This window comes from Macaca mulatta, chromosome 11 (assembly GCF_049350105.2).
Source record: "Macaca mulatta isolate MMU2019108-1 chromosome 11, T2T-MMU8v2.0, whole genome shotgun sequence".
Classification (NCBI taxonomy): domain Eukaryota; kingdom Metazoa; phylum Chordata; class Mammalia; order Primates; family Cercopithecidae; genus Macaca; species Macaca mulatta.
The window spans coordinates 3,143,256-3,166,228 of NC_133416.1; the positions used below are offsets into that span (position 1 = coordinate 3,143,256).

General features: G+C 47.7%; 1 protein-coding gene and 1 long non-coding RNA gene across 31 annotated transcripts in view; both read left to right on the forward strand.

Annotated features, from left to right (window-relative positions):
* Positions 1-22,973, forward strand: part of CACNA1C (calcium voltage-gated channel subunit alpha1 C) — a 740,665-nt gene that overhangs the window by 303,369 nt on the left and 414,323 nt on the right. The window lies entirely within an intron of this gene.
* LOC114670763 (uncharacterized) lies at positions 1,112-19,793 on the forward strand. The gene is made up of 3 exons (XR_013400773.1): positions 1,112-1,276; positions 19,072-19,256; positions 19,716-19,793. It is a non-coding gene; the product is annotated as an uncharacterized LOC114670763 (long non-coding RNA).

Genomic DNA, 22,973 nt, shown 5'->3' on the forward strand with positions numbered 1-22,973 from the left:
ACCTGAGCCTGGGAGCATCTTGGGCATTTAGACCAAACCACGGGAAGGACTCCCCAATGCTGAAGGTTGCTAGGCACTGGGGGAGGTTCCCAGGGAGACTGTGGCTAGAAACACCATCTGCCAAAGATGATTTAGTACCGGAAGAGACAAGGGATAGAACGAGATGGTCCTTTTTGTCCCAGTTAATCTTGGTGCTGTTCATTCGGGGCTGAGCATCCCCTCCCTGAAGTGGAAGAGAAGACAGACTTGGCCTTGGGCGGACTCTGAGCGTCTTGTAAAAGGGAGTCCTGCCTCCTTGGCTTTGTCCCCACCCCCTGACCAGGGTCGGATGTCTTGGGAGCTTGCCGGCTCTCTGCCCACTGTCCTGCCCTGTCAGCAGGTACCAGCAAGCCTGTGTGCCATGTGGGGTACAGGGAGTCACGGGCATGTGATTAAATACTCATGCTTTGTCAAAACACTGACAGTTAACAAAATGCCTCCGCCTCTACTCAGGGAAGGGTGAGCAAGGAGGAAAATGACTTCAATATGCAAAAGACATTCCAAGGAGTCCAGGAGGGAATGCTAATTCTAGAGCCAGGAGGGAGTAATGGGAATTAGTTCTTGATTTATAGACTGACTGAAAGAAATCAGCTAGGTTAAACGTGCCTAAATTCTGCTATCTGAGTATGTGCTTAAGGAGATGGGCTCAATGAACTTTGAAAGGCTGTCTCTTCTCTTGTGATGGGAGTGACAGTGAAGTTCCTGATGAAGGAAGGTTTAGGGTGGAAGAATTCTGAGCCCCTGGGTTCTGGATTCAAAATCACACACAGCCCTTTAGACAACACAGAGGTACAGTCTTTGTGGGTAATTTGAAAAACGAGAATGGTGATTGTCTATTTAGGACAGGTTTGGGTACAGCCACTCAGGGAAGCCAGGAACCAGCTTCTAACCGTGGAAGCTTTGTGTTTTCTGTGTAAACTGTCCTTGACTGTGGACAAAGAATGGGTACCCAGTGTTCAGTTGGCATCATAATAGGGAACAGAATTCTACACAGATGGTTCAACGGAACAGAGTTTTCTGAGGGGCATATTCACAGAGGGGTAAGGAGACCAGCAACGGATATCGAGGCACTCAGGGCTAAACGTAGAGGGGAGCTGTTACCGCCTTAAGGCCTGAGGAGGAAGGGGAGAAAATACTGTTTGGGGGGCCTGGTGGCAGCTGGAGCAGGGAGGAGGACCATGAGGGTGAAACCATAGTCGTGGAAGGATGTTGTCACTGCCAGGACCAAGGCACCAAGGTAGGGGGACATGGCAAGAAAATACTCTGCCTTCCCTGCCTCCCGTCTCCAGTTTCCTATTGACACTGCTCATTGGCGAAACCAATCTGAAGCTGGAGGGCCAGGGAGCCGGGCACCTCGAGCAGTCCCCAGGTGCCAGGCTTCCAGGGCACGGGTCAGGGAACAGAGGGTGGAAGGGGTCTAGGGGAGCCAGCAGGGAGACAGAGCTCATTTGTAATATTTGCCTTGTTTAGCCAACTCGAGAAGGCTCGTCCTGAGAAGGCGAGCTTCAAAAGCTCTTACCGACTCTCAAATTATTCCGTCGTCAAGACTAGTGTGTTTACCTTGCAAACTACCTTGAGCCAGCTGTAATGAAATTCTGAAATGTCTCCCATATATCTTCCTTCTCTGTGAAATCTCAGCTTTTTGAGGGCAGGGCCTGATTCTTTTATGAACAGTTGTCTTGATCACTTCAACCCCTTCGCACGTGGAGTGCCTTACACTTTCCAGAGTGCTGTACTCAGTGACCCCTCAAGTCAATGTTTTGAGGCTTTTGAATCGGTCAAAGTGATCATCTTGCTGAGTGGCCTGAGTTCTCCAGCGAGAGAAAATGAGTAGTCTCCTTGAGTGAGGGCCACAGCACACCAGACATGATGGTGGACCCCTTTATGGTGAGAGCTCACAGCCATGCCACCAGCCAGACAGAAACCCAGGAGGCCAGGATGGAGGAAGCAGGCGTGGAAAGTCATTGGATTCCCTTTCCGGTTTAAGCTTGGCCATGCAATGTCTTAAGTAGGGCTCGTGGTCCTAAATGTCACCTCCATCCTGATGCCACAGTGTCGGTGTTGCCACTATTCCATTTCTACTTTTGGGTGAAGACTTACTCCACCTGAGGGGAGAGCACACGAAATCATTAGCAAGTGCTGGCACAGACGGCTCTTCCCCGCCCTGGCTAGGCTGGAGGGGCTGGGTGGTGGTGGGGGGTGTGGGTGAAGTGAGCGTGAAAGGAGAGGCGAAGAGAGTCTAGACACTCCCTTTGCCGAGGGCTGGTGGCCTGTGGCTTGCTCTCTAGGACAACGCGGATCTGTTTGGGGTAATGGCAGGCACTGTTCTTTCTCATCCAGCTGTCTCCTCCTCTTCTGAGTCCCACAGGGTCCTGGGGCCAGTAGGCTCTGTCACCCCCAGCCTGTATTGGGTAGCCACCTGTCACTGCTCAGGCCGGGTTGGAAGGGCCTGTGAGGGGCGGGGTGTGGGATCCAGTTCATGGCTTCCAGAGCCAATTTGGGTGAAATGCAGATGCTCTTCCACTCCTGTGTTTCTACTTCCCAGTTTCATTCTAAATGGAAAATATTTCTGTAGGTTTAAGTCCAAGGTGCAGTCCCAGAGCGGGTATTTTCCCTTTCGACATAAAACAGAAAGTGGAGGCTGCCCTGAGCCTTGGGAAAAGTACTCAGAGAGAATCTTCCCCATCAGGCAGCGTAGCTTGATGAGTTAGGTATTCTGAGTACCTGTAAAGCCTGTTCATTCTTTCCATTTCAGCTCAGACTGACTGAGTTCAAGTCCTGGTGTTGCCACTTACTAGCTGGGTATAAGTTATATAACATTTTAGTTCCTCGATACCCTAATCTATAAGCTGGGGATGAAAATAGTGTCTATGGTAGGGAATCGGTATGAAGATTAAACAATTTAAATTGTGTCAAGGCCAGGCATGGTGGCTCACTCCTATAAAGCCAGCACTTAGGGAGGCCGAGGCAGGAGGATTGCTTGAGCCCAGGAGTTCGACACCAGTCTGGGAAACATAGTGAACCCCATCTCTACAAAAAAAAAAAAAATTAGCAGAGCATGGTGGTGCATGCCTGTAGTCCCAGCTACTTGAGAGGCTAAGGCGGGAGGATTGCCTGGGCCCAGGAGTTTGAGGCTGCAGTGAGCTATGATCACATCACTGCACTCCAGCCTGGGTGAGAGAGTGAGACTGTGTCTAAAAACATTTTTTTAAAGTGTGTCAAGCGCAGAAAACAGTGCTTACTGCATGCCATGTGCCATGCAAATGTTTCTTTTATTTATTTCAAGAAGCATATACTCTTCTGGGAGAGCATCCTCCTAGGACTCTGGAGAGCTAGAACATCTGCAAGGCCACCAACGGAACCAGTATCTCCCAGTGTCCCCCAAGCATCTCTTCCATCGAGCTATTGCCTTGCTCACAAACCCTCAGTGAGTTGCTTGTCTGGAGATACAGGCCAAATCAAGCCTGTCTACATAATCTGCTGTCTGGCTGTGTCCATTCCTGGCCACAAATCCTCTGCTTCACCAGGAAAACCTGTTTATGGGCCCCATTCTCCTACTTGTTTTCACCTCTGCCTTACCCTGCCTGAAATGCTCTCCTGCCTCACGTTTCCCTCCAAAGCCTATCCATTCTTCGATTCCAGCTCCAGTTCTGCCCTGAAGGCTTGCCCATGCCTGTGGATCACCGTCCTCTGCCTCCTGCCTCCTCCTGCTTCCCCGGCTGGTGTCTGTCTGGTATCATCAGTCATCTCCTCCCAAGCAGCCTATTACTTTCTCTACTGACAATGCCTTGAGCCGGAAGCCAGACAGCAGATATTCCAAAACTGAAAACCTACAGATTTGCCTGTGTATTTGCTATATTTCTTAAGAACACAAGAGAGACTGAACTTCCTAGAAGTTATTCCTAGGGCCAGCATCATGGGAGTTTGAAGGTTGGCTGTGTAGAGCAGTCACTCCAAGTCATTTGATTTGCTTTCTTGTTCCTCTCACCACATCAGTATCATAACATGGAGCTTCCTCTGTGTTGTGCTGTGAGGTGACAGTAAAAGGGCTGTCGCCACTGCCTGGGACTTGATCTTTCCCTGAAACAGGGACAATTTCTATGACTAGTGCTACATTACATTTATCCGTTCTATTGGACACACGTTCATAGGCCCAGGATCAGAATAAAGTAAGTCTACAGCTAGAAGAAATCAGTTTATAGGCAAATAAGACTCTGATGTTGGCCCTTAAAAAGAAACTGCTTGTATTACATATTACAGTTTAATTTTGTCCCCATTAGATGGTCCCAGTGATATCTTTGCTTCCTGACCACAGTCTAGTTTTTAAAAGTTATTTGCACAGGTGACTTTTTTTATCCTTTCCAATCCAAATACAGTTGTCCCTTGGTATTCACAGGTGATTGGTTCCAGGACTCCCCAACCCCTTGGATACCAAAATCCTTGGGTGCTCAAGGCCCTTACATAAAATGCATAGTGTTTTCATATAACCTTTGCATTTAAGGTACACATCCTCTTGTGTACCTTAAATCATCTCCAGGTTACTTATACTACCTAATACAGTGTAAGTGCTATAAAAATAGTTCTTATGATGTATTGTTTTCATTGACTTGTATGATTTTATTGTCATATTATTTTTATTAAATTTTTTTTTCAAATATTTTCTATCTGTGGTTGGTTGAATCACCAAGAGTGCAAAGGGCCAACTGTATCAACAGCTCAGAGTGGAGAGCCCAGGGCCCAGGCACGGATCATCAGGGGAAGAATAAGGCTGGTGGAGAAGAAACAGGACCCCCAGAGCTGGTTCTTTCTGTGGACTGGGAGCTCCTCCAGGATGCTGGGTTAGGACCAGCAGGGCGGCCAGCACCATGGAGATATGCTGCTGCTTTTGGAGATGGGGAGAGGGATATGACCTTTTCTGGGAATCAAATCAGAGTGAAACCAGAAAAAGAAGCTAGACTTCTTGGGGTAACTTGGCAAACAAAGCTCAGACAGATGGAGGGGTGTTCAAGGAACTTTGCACGATTTCCTGTGGGCTAAGAGAAGACATTTGTAAATCTGAAAGGGCAACATAGGGAGAGCTGCTGCAGGGAAGGGAGAGGGTAACCCCCGCTCTCCCTGACCCCGGGCTTGGTTAGGGGACAGAGAATGGGACGGGGTCAAGGAGGCTGTCTGTTTCCCTCAGTGCAAATGCCTGGACAGCACGTGTGTGCAGGCTGTGTGCCTGACCGACAAGCCCCTGATGGGCGACTGTTGACTGACTGTCCATGCAAGGGGTATGGGCTGTGCTTGGCAGTCCCCAGCAGGCAGGGCTTGTTCACCCGCGTCCTGTCCAGGAGCTATCCTGGCCTTAGTGTTGAAAGACGGCCCTGAGTTGAAGGAGTGGCGGAAGGTCCCACTTGGGTGCTTGATGATGATCTAGAGCCTTGTGCCCTTCTCTTCATGGTCTCCTCCTTTATGGCAGCAAGCCATCGTCCTATGGGGCCCGTTTCTGAGCTGGACGCCCAGCAGTTACCTCAGAAAGTGTTGTGGGGCCCAGGTGTCCTCTCAGAGGATATGCGCACGCCTGAGTCGTTCTCACTGCGTGTGTTCATTTCACTCACTGCATGCTTTGTTCGTTCAGCTCCAAGTACCTGCTGCTGTTTCTGAGCTAGGAGGGCTTCCTTCAGGTAATAGGGGAAGCATGATCTGGAAAAGGGAACGTTTCTTTTTGCCCCATGGAGAGACATCCTGAGACACTTCATCAACCAGGAAGGCTCCTAAGCAGCCACTGGGTTGCAGTGAAAGTGTTCAGCTGCTGGTGACTGCTGTGGTGAGACTTGTGAGAGAGAACAGTGGTGGTGAGCATAGAAAGCAAACCAGGGAGTGGGTGCCTGACATGCATGATTCCTAATTCACACGGTCCCTGCATGAGCTAGGCATTCCTGTATCCTGTTTTCACATGAGGAAACTGAGGCCCCTGGAACTCAGGTCTTTTGCCCAAGGCCATCTAACTAGGAGGCTGTAATTAGTGAAGCCGGGATTCATACCTAGGGCTGTCTGATTCCAAAGCTGGGCTCTTTCCACGGTATGGCCTGAGGGTGCAGTCTAGAGCAGGAACTGATGGGATTTGAAAGAACATGAGATGGTGGAGTGCCAGGCTGGCTGGTGTGGGGCCCCGGCTGGGATGAGACAGTGTCTTCAAGTGTCAGGGATGGACACATGTCCCTGTCGGTAGATGTTGGTCCCTGGCAGCCAGGCATGGTGGCAGCACTCCCAGCCTGGCCTGCCCTGCACAAGCCTTCAGGCACACGGGCTTCTTGACAGAGTGACAGCTGGGGTTCCATGCCTGCACCAGTGGCAGGAGAGATGCAGGTGAAACAAGGGGGAAAGGACTGTAATTACCTCTTAACAGGTTCCACATTTCTCTGCTGTCAGAATGGTTTTGTTTTCTGATTTATTTTGATCTGCTGGAAAATTAGTTGCAGCAGTGTGTTTGGTGTGTTATCATTGTCCTGCTAGCTAGCAGTCATCGTCAGCAATGTTAGCCCGGCAAACGTGATCTTTCTTTCCTTTGCCCAATTCATGTCAGGCTCTGTGCGGCAACAGCGAGGGAGAGGCATGACTGTGTGTCTCTGCCTGTCTGTGGACCCCGACTCCTCACCACCACCCGACAGGGGACAGTCCTGCTGGCTGTGTCTTCCCGGAAGGCTCATGCCCCCACAGATTGTCTGGCGAGCCTGCCAGCTGTACTGCATCGCTCTGTGCATGTGACCTAGCTCTCTCCCAGCCCCCTGCTCCATCCCACATGCAGCCTCTGTCCACTGTCCCCCAGCTCGCAACCCCCACGCAGCCCCACCTTTGACCCACCACCTCCATCTGCACCTGCTTATGGAGGCTGTGTCATGGAGGAGAGGCAGCCTGACCACTCTCAGCCCACAACACGACTGGATCTTTCCCCTCTCTCTGTGGGAAGACAGCCGGTCTCAGACTGGATTTGACCTTTTCTCTTGTGGTCGGGCCAGGATGAGCAGGAAACCATTGTTAAGGCACAGAAGCCTAGGTGGGAGAAGAGAGCCAGCACTGTGGAGTGGGGAGGGCTCAGTGCTTCCAGCGGTGGATGTTCGGCAGCAGGCCCCCTCTGGTCTCTAGTGAAGGTTGCCTGCAACAAGCACTCAAAAAACATGAGTTTTAGAGCCAGACGGAAAGTCACTGAGCCCAGTTACAGTCATCCCTTGGTATCTGTGGGGAGACTGATTCCCGGACCCCTCTTGGATACAAAACCCAAGGATGCCAATGTCCTTATATGTATGTAGGTTATATGCACATACTACACCATCTTATGTATTTTACATATGGTATGTTTTATTTTTTAATTTGTATTATTTTTTAATGAATTTTTTTTCCTGATATTTTTGACCCAAAGCTGGTTGAATCTGTGGGTACAGAGGGCCAACTGTATTTCATTAGTTGGAGTAGAAAACTGAGACTTAACGCAGAGGCAAGGATGTGCTTAAGAACTACTGTTGGTTGGCACCAGGCCTGGGATATGAACCTGAATCTCTGTGGCAGTCTGTCCAAAAGTGGGCTGAGCTGGTTTCAGGATTGGAGCAGACAGCTGCCCCGGTGCTGGAATTTGAGGGATCTGCCATTTCCTCCCTAGAATTTCTACCTTTAGCATTACCTTTGGAGTAAGTCAGGGATCACCAAACATCTCATTACCAAAGAACTCTTTCTTCCCCCATGACCCAGCACAGAACAGAAAAGAGCAGAGATGCTTTGGTTCAAGTGCATGGGAAAGAACGGATGACTCAGAGCTGGCCTGTTCAGCTTCTCCTGATTCTCCAACGAGGTCCCTTATGCATCTTGCCAGCACCTTTAGAGCCCCGTGGAGTATAGTGAGAAATGTTTATGGCCTCTGTTACCAGGGCAAATGAATCGGTGCAGATGTTAACAGCTTCTTTTTTTTTTTTTTGAGACGGAGTCTCGCTCTGTTGCCCAGGCTGGAGTGCAGTGGCCAGATCTCAGCTCACTGCAAGCTCCGCCTCCCGGGTTCCCGCCATTCTCCTGCCTCAGCCTCCCGAGTAGCTGGGACCACAGGCGCCGCCACCTCGCCCGGCTAATTTTTTGTGTTTTTAGTAGAGATGGGGTTTCGCCGTGTTAGCCAGGATGGTCTCGATCTCCTGACCTTGTGATCCGCCCGTCTCGGCCTCCCAAAGTGCTGGGATTACAGGCTTGAGCCACCGCGCCCGGCCGTTAACAGCTTCTACACCTTAATTAGCATGGGTGTGTTTAGCAGAATAATTGAGAGCAGAGACTAGGTTGATAAAAGAATAGGGGTCCCAACAGGATAGTTTTTGATTAAGGAAGTATTTGAAGCGCTGTGGAAATGCTTGGAACATAGGAAGGGCAAGTTCAGCTGGGGTGCCTTGGGATGACGGAGGGTGGGGTAGCGGGGTAGGGTGAGAATCGGGGCAGCCTGGAAGCTGGGGCCTGAATCACTGGGGCAGGGACCAGAGAGACCAGAGAAGGTCTCAGACATAAACTCTAGCTACTCCATAAAACTGACTAGAGCATGAAAATCCCAGCGCCTCTGCCACAGCCCTGCACGTCACAGGGGTTGCAAAGTCACAAAAAAGATTATGGCATCGAGCTTTCCTAACAGGAACTATGTCCTCAACTAATATTAATAGCTGGCATTTGCATAGCAGTTCACAGTTAATATAACACTCTCATATGTTAGGTGCTTCTCTTAATACCCCTTGAGGTAGCTATTATTATTGTTATTATTATTATCCCTGTTTTAAAGGTGTGGAAACACAGGGTCAGGGGCCCAGTGAATCATTACTTGGAAACACTTTCATTAACAATTACTTCTTATAGTCGTTTCTAGCAACTCATGTCCTGGAAATGTCTGGTTTAATTCTAGTAGACAGACAGACACACACACACACACACCCACTCTGAGGACTGATAGGGAAGAGGACTTCACTTCTTGCTTCTCCATAGTCATTTCCCAATTGTTGCTCTCTAACAAAAAAAACCCCTTCAAAAGCCTCAGCCCTGCTCAGAAATCTAAGGACGCTTCAGGCAGCAACAGTAGGGTCCACCCCACCCTGAAGGGCTGGTGCAAAGATCTCCAAGAGGAGGCCCCCAATACCATTCCTTCTGAAGGCCCCAGTTCAATGTGGCTTGAGTCCTTCACCTCTGAGTCTCAGCCAGGCAACATCCCAAGGAGCTGAGGAAGCCTCCTGTCTCCTGCCTCCTCTCCCTCACAAGAGATGGCTCCTGTCCTCCCCATCTCCCTCCCACCCTAACTGCTCACCAAAAATGGACTTGTTTTCTCTGGTGCTGCTTTAATGCATCTTAACACTTCATTACTGGACTTGATCGTGTTATACTTGCATAAAGCAAGCAGACCAGAGGGCCCTGAGCATGCGGCATTAGATGGAGAAACTGCCTGCAGTCTCATCACGCTGAGATGCCTTGCACAGTGCACCACTCTTAGCACAGACTGAGGCTGGCCGGGCCACCCATGCCAGGTGCTGACAGGCCTCAAGCCTGCAGTGAGGGCCAACCTCAGTCCTCATGGTCTGTACTGGGGACAGAAGTCATCTGATTTTAAATTCCATAGGAATAGACCAATGGGTGGAGTCACCAAACATCCAGATGTTTTCTCCCAGCTTTCCTATCTGCCATTTATTTTTAAAGATGTGTTTATGGACGAGGTATAATTTTCATACAGAAGGTAAGATTCACCCATTCAGTCTACTGTTCTATGAATATTTAAAAACAGCTTATCTGAGGTGTAATTAGCATATAACAAACTGCACATAGTTCAAGTGTATACTTTGGAAAGTTTCAACATTGACCATCATTGCAATCAGGAGGGTGAGCATATTTATCACCCCCCAAAGTTTCCTTTTGCCCCTTTGTAATCCTAGTAGCTCAGCCCTCCCCACCTCGGCTATTTCTTTTCTGTCATCATAGATTAGTTTATATTTTCTGTTGTTTTATATCAGTGAAATCATACAGCATGGACTTTCTTGACTGCCTTCTTTCATTCAGCATAATTATTTTGAGGTTATGCATGTCTCTGGATGTACTTACTCCTTTTTATTGCTTAGTTGTGTTCCATTGTCTGGATATAGCACAGTTTATCCATTCACCTGTTGAGTTATTTCCAATTTTGAGCTATTTAAATAAAGGAGCTATGAACATTTGTATATAAGGCTTTGTATGGATGTATGCTTTCCTTTTCTCTTGGGTAAATACCTGGGAGTGGAATGGTTACATCATGTGGTAGTGTATGTTTAGCATTTTAAGAAGTTGCCAAAGTCTTTTCCAAAGTGGTTGTGCCATTTTGTGCTGCCATCAGCAGTGTATGAGAGTTTTGGTCCTTCTACATCCTCACCAACACCTGGTGTGGTCAGTATTTTTAATTTTAATTTTAGTCAGTATAATGTGTATGCAGTGGTATCTCATTGTGTTTTCAATTTGCATTTCCCTGAAGACTAACAATATTGAACATCTTTCCTATGGTTATTGGCCATTCATATATCTTTTTTGGTGAATTATCTGTTCATATATTTTGCACACATGATACTTGGGTCATTTTCATATTATTGCATTATGAGGTTTCTTATTCTGGCTGGCTATACTTTTTTTTTTTTTTTAAATCAGATATGTGCTTTGCAAATGTTTTATCTCAGTCTGTGTCATCTTTTCTCTCTCATCTTTGTAGGAAGTCATTTTCCATATATGTGGCGGTCTATTTCTAGACCATCTGTTCAGTTCCATTGATCCACTTGTCTATTTTTACACCAATACCACACTGCTTTGATTACTATAGCTTTATAATAATAAGTCTTGAAATCAGATAGTGCTAGTTACCCCTTCAGCTTTGTTCTTTTTCATGGTTGTTTGGTTATTCTAGACCTTCTGCATTTCCGTATGAATTTTAAAATCAGTTGGCCTATTTCTCCAAAGAAAAGTGTTTGCTTCATGTGTTTATTTTGAAGCTCTGTTAATAGGTACATGAACATGTAAGATTGTTATGTGCCCTTGAAGACCTGACCCCTTTGTTGTTTTGAAAAGCCCTTTTTAATCCCTAGTGATAACCTTTGCACTGAAATTTACTTTGCCTGATATTAATATAGACACTCCAGTGTCCTTTTGATTGTGTTAGTATCGCATAGTTGGCCCTTTGTATTCTCGGGTTCTGCACGTGCAGATTGGAAACACTGGAAAATAAAAATAAAATAACAAAAATAATGCAAATAAAAAATACAGTATCACAATTATTTACATAGCATTTACATTGTATTGGTTTTTTTTTTTTTTTTTGAGACGGAGTCTCACTCTGTTGCCCAGGCTGGAGTGCAATGGCGTGATCTCGGCTCACTGCAAGCTCTGCCTCCCGGGTTCACGCCATTCTCCTGCCTCAGCCTCCTGTACATTGTATTGGTTTTTATAAGTAGTCTAGAGATGGTTTAAAGTATGTGGAGGGATGTGCATAGGTGATATGTAAATATCATACCATTTTATAGAAGGGATGTGTGCATCTGAGGATTTGGGTATCTGTGGGGCAGGAGGAGGTGTGTCCTAGAATCAGTCCTCTTCAGTTACTGAGGGACAGCTGCATATCTTTTTCCATTCCTTTACTTTTAACCTATTTGTGTCTTTATATTTAAAGTGGATTTCTCATAAGCAGCAGATAGTTGGGTCCTGCTCTTTTATTCAGCCTGATTTAATTGGCATATTCAACCAATTTGCTATTGATAACTGGCTATGCTTATGTTTAACCTCTTGCTGTTGTTTTCTGTCAGTCCCATATAGCCTTTGTTCCCTTTTCTCTCTTTTTCTGCCTCCTTTTGGATTAACTGAATATTTTTAAGGATTCAGTTTCATCTCTTCTGTTGACTTATTAGCTAAAAATCCATTGTTTTGTTATTTTAGCAGTTGCTGTAGGGCTCATAACATACATTCTTAATCATCACAGTTTGTCTTCAGTTTACTAAACCGCTTCACATATAGTACAGGAACTTCAAAATAGCACACTTAGATCACTCCCTTCCTGGCCTTTATGCCATTGCGGCCATACATGCTAATTGTGCATTTGTTCTAAACCTCACAATACACTGTTACTATTTTTGTTTAGGCAGTTAGTGATCTTGTAAATGAAAATCATATACACTTCACCATGTAAGTACCATTTCTGGTGCCCTTCATTCCTCTATGTAGACCCACACTTCCATCTCATATTCTTTTCCTTTTGCCTGAAGGACTTCCTTTAACATGTCTTGTAGTGCAAGTCTGCTAGGATTAAAATCTTTTAGCTTTTCTGTGTCTGAAGAGAAGTCTTTATTTTTCAGTTTTATTTTCGAAGGATATTTTTACTTAGTATAGAATTCTCAGGTGATAGTTTTTTCTTTCATGACGGTAAAGCTATGATTCCACCGTCTTCTTGCTTGCGTTGTTTCTAATAAGAAACCTGCTGTCACTCTTGTCTGTTCCACTGTACCTAAATGTGTCTTTATGCCCTGGCTACTTCTAGCATTTTCTTTTGATCACTGCTTTGAGGAATTTGATTATGATGTGCCTTGGTAAAATTCTTTTTTTTTTTTTTTTCCATGTTTCTGGTGCTTGGCATTCCTTGAGCTTCTGGAACCTGTGGATTTATATTTTTTAAATTAAAATTGGTAAATTTCTGGCGATTATTTATAAAAAACGTTTTTGGTTTTCCCCCATTCCTGTGAGAATTCTAATTATACATGTATTAGGCTGCTTGACATTGTCAAACAGATCACCGGCACTTTCATTTTATTTAATTCTTTCTTTTTCTCTGTCTTTCATTTTGGATAGTTCCTATACTATGTGTTTATGAATCTTCTCTTTTTTTGCCATACATAATTTGCCTGCCTTCTTCCCTCCCTCATTCCTTCTCTTCCTTCCTTTAGAAGAACCTAGAGGGATTTATCTAATTTTATAATGATTATTATTTCAAAACCAATCCAGAGCTTCCATTCCCAAACCAGACTACCAGTTGGAAATTCTGGAGGCGGGGAATACAAGGGGTGACATTCCTGGAATTTGGGGGACTTTGCAGGACTTGACACTTTAGAGGTTGGATTAGGATACATCCAATTTCTCCTGCTTCCTCCCCCTTCTTCTTTCCTATCCACAAAGTAAGGAGAGTCCTGTGAGCCCAAAGGCACCAGACACAGCCCCAGCACACTCTTGGCAGGCAGGGCTGAGTGCCTGCATTTCCCTCTCAGTAGGGAAGCCTTAGGGAGCCTCTCACAGGAGTGAGACAGGAACAGCAGCTTTATGGAAACTGAGTTCCAAATAAACACCCGGAAGAAAACTCAGGCTCCCCTGTAGGCCTGGAAAGCTTTGTCTGAGACGATGACCTTAGGAGGAGGTCACCAAAACCACGTCTTCCCTCACAGCTCACGGGATCAGAGCCAGCTGTGCCTGCTGAATGAGTGGTCAGGTACAGCGCACCTACCTCCTGCCAGAGACAAGGAGACCTGCAGTCTGGCTGTGGCAGGTCTCAGCAGAATCTTTAGCTTTCTTCAGGCTTGATCAGCTGCCTCAAGACCTGTGCTCATGTAAAGAACAAAGAGTACATGTAGGTTAGGAATGTTCTCCACTTCGAGTAACAGGATACTTAAGGACTTTGAATTGGTTCAGCAGCTCAAGATGCCACTGAGAACCAAGGCTCTTTCTCTCTTTCCACTTCCTTATACCGAGCCTGTTGGCTTTTCGTATTCAAGCTGATTTCCTTATGGTTGCAAGATGGTCGTCAGTGGGGCTCCAGGCATCATGCCCCCATTCAAGGCAGGTGGAACCAGGAAGGAGTGGAGCCAATAACACTCTGGCCCTTTTTTTTACGTAAAACAGGGTCTTTCCCAGAAGTCCCTAGCGTAGTACTTTTTGAATTTAATCTACACAAGGATCCCCTGGGGATCTCGTTAAAATACAGGTTTGGATGTAGTAGATCTTAGGTAGAGCCTGAAATTCCGCGTTTTGATCAAGCTGCCAGAGTATATCAGTGTGGCTGGAAACGGCATTTTGAGTAGCAAGGTGCAAGGCTACTTCTCCTTACTCTTCGTGACACAGTCCAGTTAACTGGTTCCAACTGGCTGCAAGGGAGGTTGACAAAGTGTCTTACCTTTTTCAGGGGAGGGTTTGGGTAGCAAACCAGTATCAGCCACAGAATTCTACTGAAAATGCAGGGTAGGACGCATCTGAAGTCACAGGGTCAGGCTGGGACAAATTAGAGCCTTCACCTCCATGAGGGACGACCATGGACCCCTTACTGTGTGTCCACAGTCAACCTGCGGGGACAGGGCATTATTGCCGTGAGCCAGTCTGTCCTGTATACTCACTGGAGTAGGGATTCCACTTTCAGAATTTTATCACCTCAGCACCCAGCACAGTGCCTGGTAGACAGCAGGTACCCAATACGTGTCTATGACACCAAAATGTTTATTGGCACGTGGTCTAAAGATGGTGCCAGGGAATCTCGTGAAAATGCAATTCTGATTCAGGAGATCCAGGATGGGGATCCAAGATGATGCATTTGGAACAAGCTCCCAGAGGATGCTGCCGTCTGTCCGAATCCTGGGCCCCACTTTCAACAGAAAGGGCCTAGGACATGCAGAGTTAGCAGCAGCTACTTGTTCTTCATTCATGCAGACCCAAAGCTGTTTGCAAGGGTGTTAGCAGATATTAGATATGGCCGGTGGGGAGGAGTAAGGAGGGCCTTGGCTATGCCTTTTTCCAAGATCCAGGAGCTGGATGCCCAGAGATCTCATCCTTGGCTTCCTTGTCCACTGAAAACAAAAATCAACAGTATACCCGGGTGAGGAGAGAGACCAGCCAAGCACATCTTTCAACAGCTCTTAACTTGCTTGGCCCCAGCCATGAAACAGGAACCCGCCATCCCCCTAGCTCAGCCCTGGCCCTCAGGAAGTGCCGGGGACTCTGCCGGGCTGTGTGAGTGAGGGGCCGATGACTTTCAGATGTTGGGGCTTCAGCGGGGGAGTGGGGTAAGCCGGGGAGAGGGAGCATTTTTTTGTGAATATTTTACCCACGGGAAAAGCTGAATTCTCTAGAGCAGAGCTCTGGATTTTTTTTTTTTTTTAGGTAGTGGGAAGTGAGTTACTGGAATTTCTTCTGAATTCGAAGCCAAACAAAGTTTCTTGCGGTTTTAGTTACACAAGCGGCTGCTGCCAAGATGGAATGAATGAGAAGAGCCACTGAAATGAAGAGACAGCGAGGGGCTGGGGGAGGAGGGTGCAGAACAGGACCTGGGCACAGTGCAGAGCAACCTTCCAGGCGGGCATGCTGCCTGCTTCTATGCTGTCAACTCTTTAGGGAGAGAACTGACTGTTCTGTCTGCCTCCCAGGATCAGCATTAAAAAGAAGAAAGGTCTGTGAAAGTGAGGCGTACACTGGCAGACACACACACACATGTAAATGATTATCATTGCTTTGTAATTTACCATAATTCGGGCCTGTGCACTCTATGGGGTCCTGCTTTGTTCAGTCTCCTCACTGAGTGGCAGTTGGACGAGACAGTTCTGCCCCTAAGCTGCAGGCAAGCGGCTCTCCGTTCAGCCTGGTTCCAATGTGAGTCTGCAGCAATGCCCGCTGCTCCAAGGGGCAGCAAAGATAATTAACTTCTAGCGGTGATCCCCAAACTTCATTTTCCTTAGAGCCTGAAGCCTCCTCCTCGTTACCTGTCCTGGTAGCCACAGAACGGACCAGGGCCATGTGTCTCCTTTCATTTCTCCAGCCTGCCCTCTGGTGGGAGCTGGGCTTCAGTGAGCGGCGCCCTGGCTAGGGCCTTTCTGCAGATTCCGGGTTGGCTTCCCGTGGTGCCTGGCATCTCTTCTGCTCTCTGGGGGGAGGGATGGGCCACTAAGTGCTGACAGCAGCCTGTCACTCACACTTTGCTCCCTTTGTAGAAACACTCCATGTCTCTCCATTCCATCCCTGCGTGTTACCTAGCAGGAATTTCCTCTTCCTTGGGTCAAGCGGGTGGGAAGGGCTCATGAGAGCTGGCTGAACTCAACCCTTTACACTGGGCGTTCGGTGTCATTACATTGATAGCTTGAAATGGGCAGTAGGGGGAATATTTACACCACAAAAACTGGCGTATGCTACAGCCAGAGCTTTCCTTCTCTCTCCCCTAAAAGCCAGTTGTTAAAACATTTAACAACATACCACTGGCCAGAACCACTTGTGAAGGTGAGGTAGGGCTGCAGGGAGAGCCCAGGTAGTAGAGGAAATCGTAGCCTGCCTTCCTTGCCCATAGCACGTGCCGGCCACCACTCAGGAGCTTTCGGAACTTAGGAGTTCTCTTCTGAAACTCTCCTTAAACACCTCCTCATCCCAAATGGGTTGACCTTCAATTAGAGGACTCTGCTGTGGAGCAGAGCTGGAATTACTCAAAGCAGAGTTATAGATGAGACTTATTTTCCATGTTCCTAGGCTCCCTTCCACTGTTCCCTGTTCTCCAGACTCCATGTTCTTATCCGATGGTATTTCTACTCTTTTTCTCAACCTGTTGCTAATGTGCTCATTCAAGAGAGGCTGGTGTGCACCTACCCAGGGACTTTTTGCGGGGAGTGGAAGGGAGTGTTTTATTAGGAATTTAAGTTATATGTGCAAGGAATAGCACATCCATGGTGGTATTCCTCCACATTCATGGAGGAAGGTTGGGTCAGTGGAGATCAGTGCTGGAAGAGCAGTTTCAGCCTGCGTGGTCTTGATGTGGGCACGGCTGATGAGAAGCTCTCTCCAATTCTGTAATTCTGGGATTTCAGCTGTTTTCTACTGAAGATAGGGATTTTTAAAACTGCACAGCTTTTCAGGCGAGTTCCTTTAGGCCAGCCCTCATGTTACAGTCAGGGAGTTTGAGGCCCAGGGATGTTTCCCAGGGGCTGAACTCTAACTAAAAATGAAGGTCTCCTAGTCCCATTGCCTGTTTTCTTCACTCAGCTGTTTCAACGGATGTTGCCTCATGTGAATTATGGATGACTGCCGGAGTTATTAGAATGAACAGAGTTACCAAGAGCTAAATACTCATCATTTATACCTGGCCGGTTCTGTTTTCAGTTGTCCTTTTTCTTTACAAAGAGCTTTGAAACAAGACTGGCCTGTTTGACCTTCCATTTAGAGTTAATGTCAAAGCTTGCCGAGGCCTGGGAAACAGGTTTCATTGTTTGCTTTAAAAGGGAGTAGGAAACAAGAACTTTGATTATCCTAGGCTCTGGCCTATTCTTTAATAAGGCATTTGAGAAGATGTCGTAGGGGCTAGTATTCCTAGAACATAATACTTGAAAGTGGAGCAAGCAGACAAAAATGTGCCTTAGGCAGGAAGCCAGATGGGAAGGGCCAGTGTCCACAGGATCTGCACAGTAAGGACCCTGTGGGAAGATGTCATAGGTAACCGGGCCTGATGGCCCAGCACCCAGCTGCTTTGCAGTGGTTCTGGCTTCGGGGCTTCTCCGGGTGGCTGAAGAACAGGTCTGGAGGTTCATTCAGCAGCTCCTGTTGGGATCAGGTGTGAATTGTGTGCGGGGCCCAGGGCTGGGGCTGTGGAGTCAGGAGGTACAGTTCCTCCCTCCAGAGCACTCTGGCCACAGAGTCATGAGGTTAGGCTGGGAGGAGACAAACAAGAAACAATGACAGGACCTGGACTCAGGCTGTCATGAGCAGCCCTCCTCTGGACAGTGGGAAATGTGAGTTGGGGACTCGTGTTTACGACTTTGTTATGTTTTTTCTCACTGAGCGATGCTCATAACAGGAGAAAGGATTTCTTCACTGTCCCAAAAGAATGTGCCTCAGGACTGAAATTGGTAGTGGCCTTGCCTTACTCATGTGCCCCAAGCACATTGGAACCCCAGAGGATTTTTAAGCAGATTTTTATTCTTGTTTTCTGGAGACAAAATCTAAAGTGAGGGCTGTGTGTTGTGGGCAGGAGTGGGGGTGGGGGGGTCATGCAAGAAATTTGGAAGCTGTGTGCCTTGCCTGGCTGACTGTCCCAATTACCCCGGCACAGTGGGGGCCTCCGGGCCCAGATGTGGGAGGTCCCACAGGGGCCTGCTCCCAGTTGACAGAGGGCTCTTTACCATTAGGACCTCTTCTGGGTTTCTCAAATTATGGCTTTTCCTCCTTCATGGTCTCCCGGTACTTTTAACCCCTTCTCTCCATTTTTCCCAAGGAATGTTCTAGAGGAAGGGTTTCTGGGAATGGGTCCCCTCCTCGCCTGACCTTCGCAAGGGGAGGGATCGGGCAAGTATTGAGTCGTTCCTGCTCATCTTGATTGTGATCGTGACCTCATGGAGTGTCGCTGGATAAGCGATCGTGTCCCTTGAGGCAGGGCTGCACATGGTGCAGTTCCAGAGAAGCGAGGGAATGAGAATGAACGTGGCTGCTCATTTGTTCAGTGGCTATTTAGGAAGGTTGGGTCAGTGGAGATCAGTGCCGGAAGAGCAGTTTCAGCCTGCGTGGTCTTGATGTGGGCACGGCTGATGAGAAGCTCTCGCCAATTCTGTCATTCTGGGGAAAGCAGGCCATGTCCCATTGGGAGTGCTCCTGTGAGTCGTGAAGTTAGTAATTCTCATCCCTGGCCACACAGAAGAATCATCTGGGATCATTTAACAGAAACAATGTCAGGATCCTACAGTCTATTCCAGGCCCTTCATTTTCAAACTTGAGTGGGCATGAGAATCACCTGGAGGATTTGTTAAAACACAGACTCCTGGGCTCTCACTTCCGAGTTTCAGTGGCTCCAGGATGGAGCTTGAGGATTTGCATTTCTAAAAAGCTCCCGGGTGACTCCCTGCTGCTGGCCTGGGACCACACTTTGGAAATCATGATTATGAACACAGGAATCAGAATGTCTGCAGATGTGGCCTGGGCATCTGAATTTGTTCACATTCTCCAGGTTGATTTTAATGTATGGCTCTGGCTGAAAACGATTTCCGATCATTGATTTTTTTTTTTTTTTGCATTATCCAATAACTATTCATTGGTCAGATTGTGTGTTAATCACTGAGTTCGAGTGAAGACCCTCAAGAGTTCCACTGATGACTGAATCGTCAAAGGGAACCGAGCCCTGCCCAGGGACACACAGTTGTTTTCCTCTTCCTCGTCCTTTGGAGAAGCACAGTTGAAGCTTCCTGCCTGCACCACGGCCCCCACTCCTTGAGCATGAATGTGCTGTAAGTGTGAGAGCCTGCCTGTGCCCTGCCCGCCTCCCTCTCCAGCCAGCGTCTCTCTGAGGAGTGAGGATTTCTTGCTGAGTACATGACGATGGCCTGTTTACTTTGCTCTGGAGTTTGAGGCTCTCGCGCGGATTCTGCCTTCCCAGACAGTTCAAGAACCAACCAACCAGCTGGGCCTGGCGACTAGAAAGCATAGTCAGTTGCCCTGGAATAGGTTGATTGCACCCCAAAAGTGCTTTTCCGCCTCTCCCCGTCACAGGTGTTTGCAGCTCCATTTTCCCTCTGAGTCGGCTTGTCCGTTACTAGGTTTGCGTTCCTTGATGGGGTCTGTTATTCCAAGGTCTTCGGCAGTGGCGCTATCCACCCAGTTTGGCTGCAGGGCTGAGAAGGTGCCTTGCATTTTGTATTGTGTGTCCTTGGCGGGTCTGTGCCTCCCTTCTGTCTGTTTTCCCTCAGGACCACCCACCGCCCCTTGCTTGTATCTACAACAGCTATGAGGAAGAATATATAGATTAATCGCCTTGCTGCAGGGTGCCAGTTACCCAGTGGCTCTGGCAGACCCAGTCAATGGATCCTTTAGTGTGGCCTTCATCAGTAGAGCTGCCACTGCTAGCACCCAAAAGGTAGCACTAATATGCATGTGTCACCTGAAAATTACAATGTAAACAGTGGGGCAACACATGTATAGGAAGGTAAATTTTAATTAAAAGTCTGTTCTCCAACTTAGCCTGCCTTTAAAGATACAGAAATGCCAAGCTGTCAGGCTGCCGGTCAGGTTAAGAGGGTTCTCTCGTGCACTGTGGACCAAGCTGGAAGAACTAGGGCTTCATTGAAATCAGATGCCTTTGATTAATTTTCTACCAAATGCATCCCATATGGGGAAGATGTGCCCTCAAGTGGTTAGCGGAGCCAGCGGGAGCCAAAGCTTCCTGAGAAGTGCTGGGTCTTCTTTCCTGCAGTGTCAGGGGGTGCAGACAGCACAGAGGGAGGGTATGAGAGTCGAGGCATGTGCCAAAAAGGAGCAGGTGGGAAAAAGGAGCCCATGGCTCAGCAGCAAATTGTGGATGCCGAGTGGACGTGGCTTTTGAGGCCCTATGCCCAGTGATCATCCTGAATTTGCTGCACTGCCTGGGGAGGGGGTGGATGGAGGAGGGAAACTGGCCACCTCCAGAGGCAACCCTGTTGGACAAAACTCACTGTTAGAACCATCAGAAGTCCATTTTCCTATGGAAATCTACAGGGAAGGGGTAGAGAAGAGCTGCAGAGTCTATTAAATATGTGCTTGCTGTCTGGTCTCTGGTACAGTCTGGAAATCAGATTTGTACAGTGGAAATTCATTCATGCAACAAATAGTTATTGAGTGCCTACAATATGCTGGTGGTACTAGGGACTGGGGATACAGCGGTGGGTGAGCTAAAGGCACAGTGCCCTCACCGAGACTTGTATGCCACTGGAGAACATGGATTAAACAAGGCATTATGTGATCAGCATATCAGTGCCATACGGGCAGTGGGCCAAGGTGCTGATGGGTGCACACCGGGGACACCTAGTTCTTAAGTGACGTTTTAGGCTCGTAAGTGGTCAGAACAGCTTTCTTATTTTGCCATTTACATGTTCACATTCACTTCGCTCAAGTTACCCTTCTGATAAGAGGAAATTTGTGTCAAGTCACATAGAATCACTGAATATTTGCACTTGGAGGATCACCTGGCCTAATTCTTCTGCGCCAAACATGAAGATGCTGAAGGAGAGAAGTTAAAGAACTTGTCCAAAATTGCACAACTAGTTAGTAATAAAGTTTGGATGGAAATCTGCTTTTCTGACTCCCAGATTAGTATTTCTTTGACTTTACCTCACCTTTGGAAAAATGAAGCTGATTCAAGGGAAGTTCCTGGGCACTTATGGCCAACTGCCCTTGCTCTGAAGATGTCCTGTTTTAATCGGCCCGGCAGACCTGGAGTCCACAGGTGGTAAACGTGGGCAGGTGGAGAGCCAGCATCAGAGAGAGCCTCCTGGCCAGCGCCTGCCTTGCTTGGCAGATGTCAAGACCATTGAGGATTGGGGGCAGGGTATGATAAAGGGCATCAGGAAAGTGGCAGTGCTGGGGCACTGTCCTCTGGGCCTCCCTGGGCTCAGCCGGGCAGGGGCGTGTCTTCAGAAACAATGGTGTTGACTCCCTCTGGGCAGCCCTGCAGGGTGGCAGTCCCACAATGGAAACCTTGGAGCAGATTTGTTGGAGGATATGTATAAGAATGAGGGATTAGTGCTGGTTGGGGGCAGAGAAAATGCCCTCTTGGGGAGAAAGAAATGATCTGTGTCAAAGGACTTCCTTTCCTAACCAGGCAGACTCTGGAAGGTGACCATGAGGCCGGGTGGGAAGGTGGCAGTGGGAATGTGATTAATTGTACTGTCCATGGACAGTGAGCCGAGGAGCTTGTGCCTGGCTTTATTAGGGACATATACTCAGGGCTGCTCCACCCAGAATCCCTGCTGCTGCCTCCAGGGCTGCTCCACTCAGTGTCTTAGAGATGAGAAAAGGAGTCAAGGACTCCGACCAGCATGGAATGGTAACCTCTGGAGAGGAGGCAGGTCTCCCAAGGATCTGAGACGTGTTCCAGGAATGGAATTCCCGGTATCCTCGGCAGTCATTTCAGGATCTTGGAGACCTAGGGATGCTGTCCTGACTGCCCTAAGATACCACGTCCTTGGCTTACTCAAATGTATTGTCTGAATCAGCAGGCTTCAAGGTGAAATCGGGGTTTGTAGCACGGATGTTGGAGCTATGTAGACTGGATTCAAATCCCCAATTCTAGCAATTCCAGCTCTGTGGGCAGGGCACTAGAACTTGCTGAGTCCTAGCTCCTTTGTAATACGAGGTGATGGTGGATATGTCATAGGGTTGTTGCCTGGATTGAAAGTATGTCAAGCACCTACTAGTGTGTCTGGCACCTGGGAGGTACTTAAATGGTCACCCTTATTACAACAAAACAATAAAAGGTCCTTCCTTTTAAGCCAGAAAAGCTATTTGGAAATGGAACAGTCTTTTAATGAGGAGGCCTTAAAATCCCAAACCACCAGCCAAAACCATCAAAATGGAACCCAGACGGATATTTGCCCAAGGGCCCCCGGCTTCTCAGGGGCCTCCTCCGCAGCAGAATTTGCCTTCACCACCTACTGGTGGTTTCTTAGAACTACACACTCTCTTTCTGAACTGCTCCTTGGTGAGCAGGACACCAGGAGAGGTGGGGAGGAAAGGAAGGTAACTAGTAGTTTTGCAACTGTTTTAATTACTTCACATTGAGATGTTTGTAAATAAGATATTAGAGTCTGGAGCTTTTGTTTGGTCTTGTGTTCAGCATAAATATAGTTTTATAGTCACAAAAGTGCCCTGCAGTGGAGGGCGCAGGATTTTGCTGTGACGGCAGAGCTAGAGGCGACTTGCAAATGGCGGCATTTGGAAGTGCCTGTTCTGGGTGGACATCCAGGCTGCTTTCGATTTGCTGTTTGTCCCTCCCAAGAAGCAAGAAAGGTGAATGTAACCAGCCCACTGGAATCGGTCCTTTTGCCGTTAACGTCACCTCTGTTTACTACGTGGGAAGAGTGATTCACATGCAGGAAGAAGACCTTTTCCAGAAATCCTCCACCAGCTAGAAGGAGAGAGAGAGCCTAATTAGGGAGCCATGCCACATTTCATTCTGAGATTTTGTTTGGAAG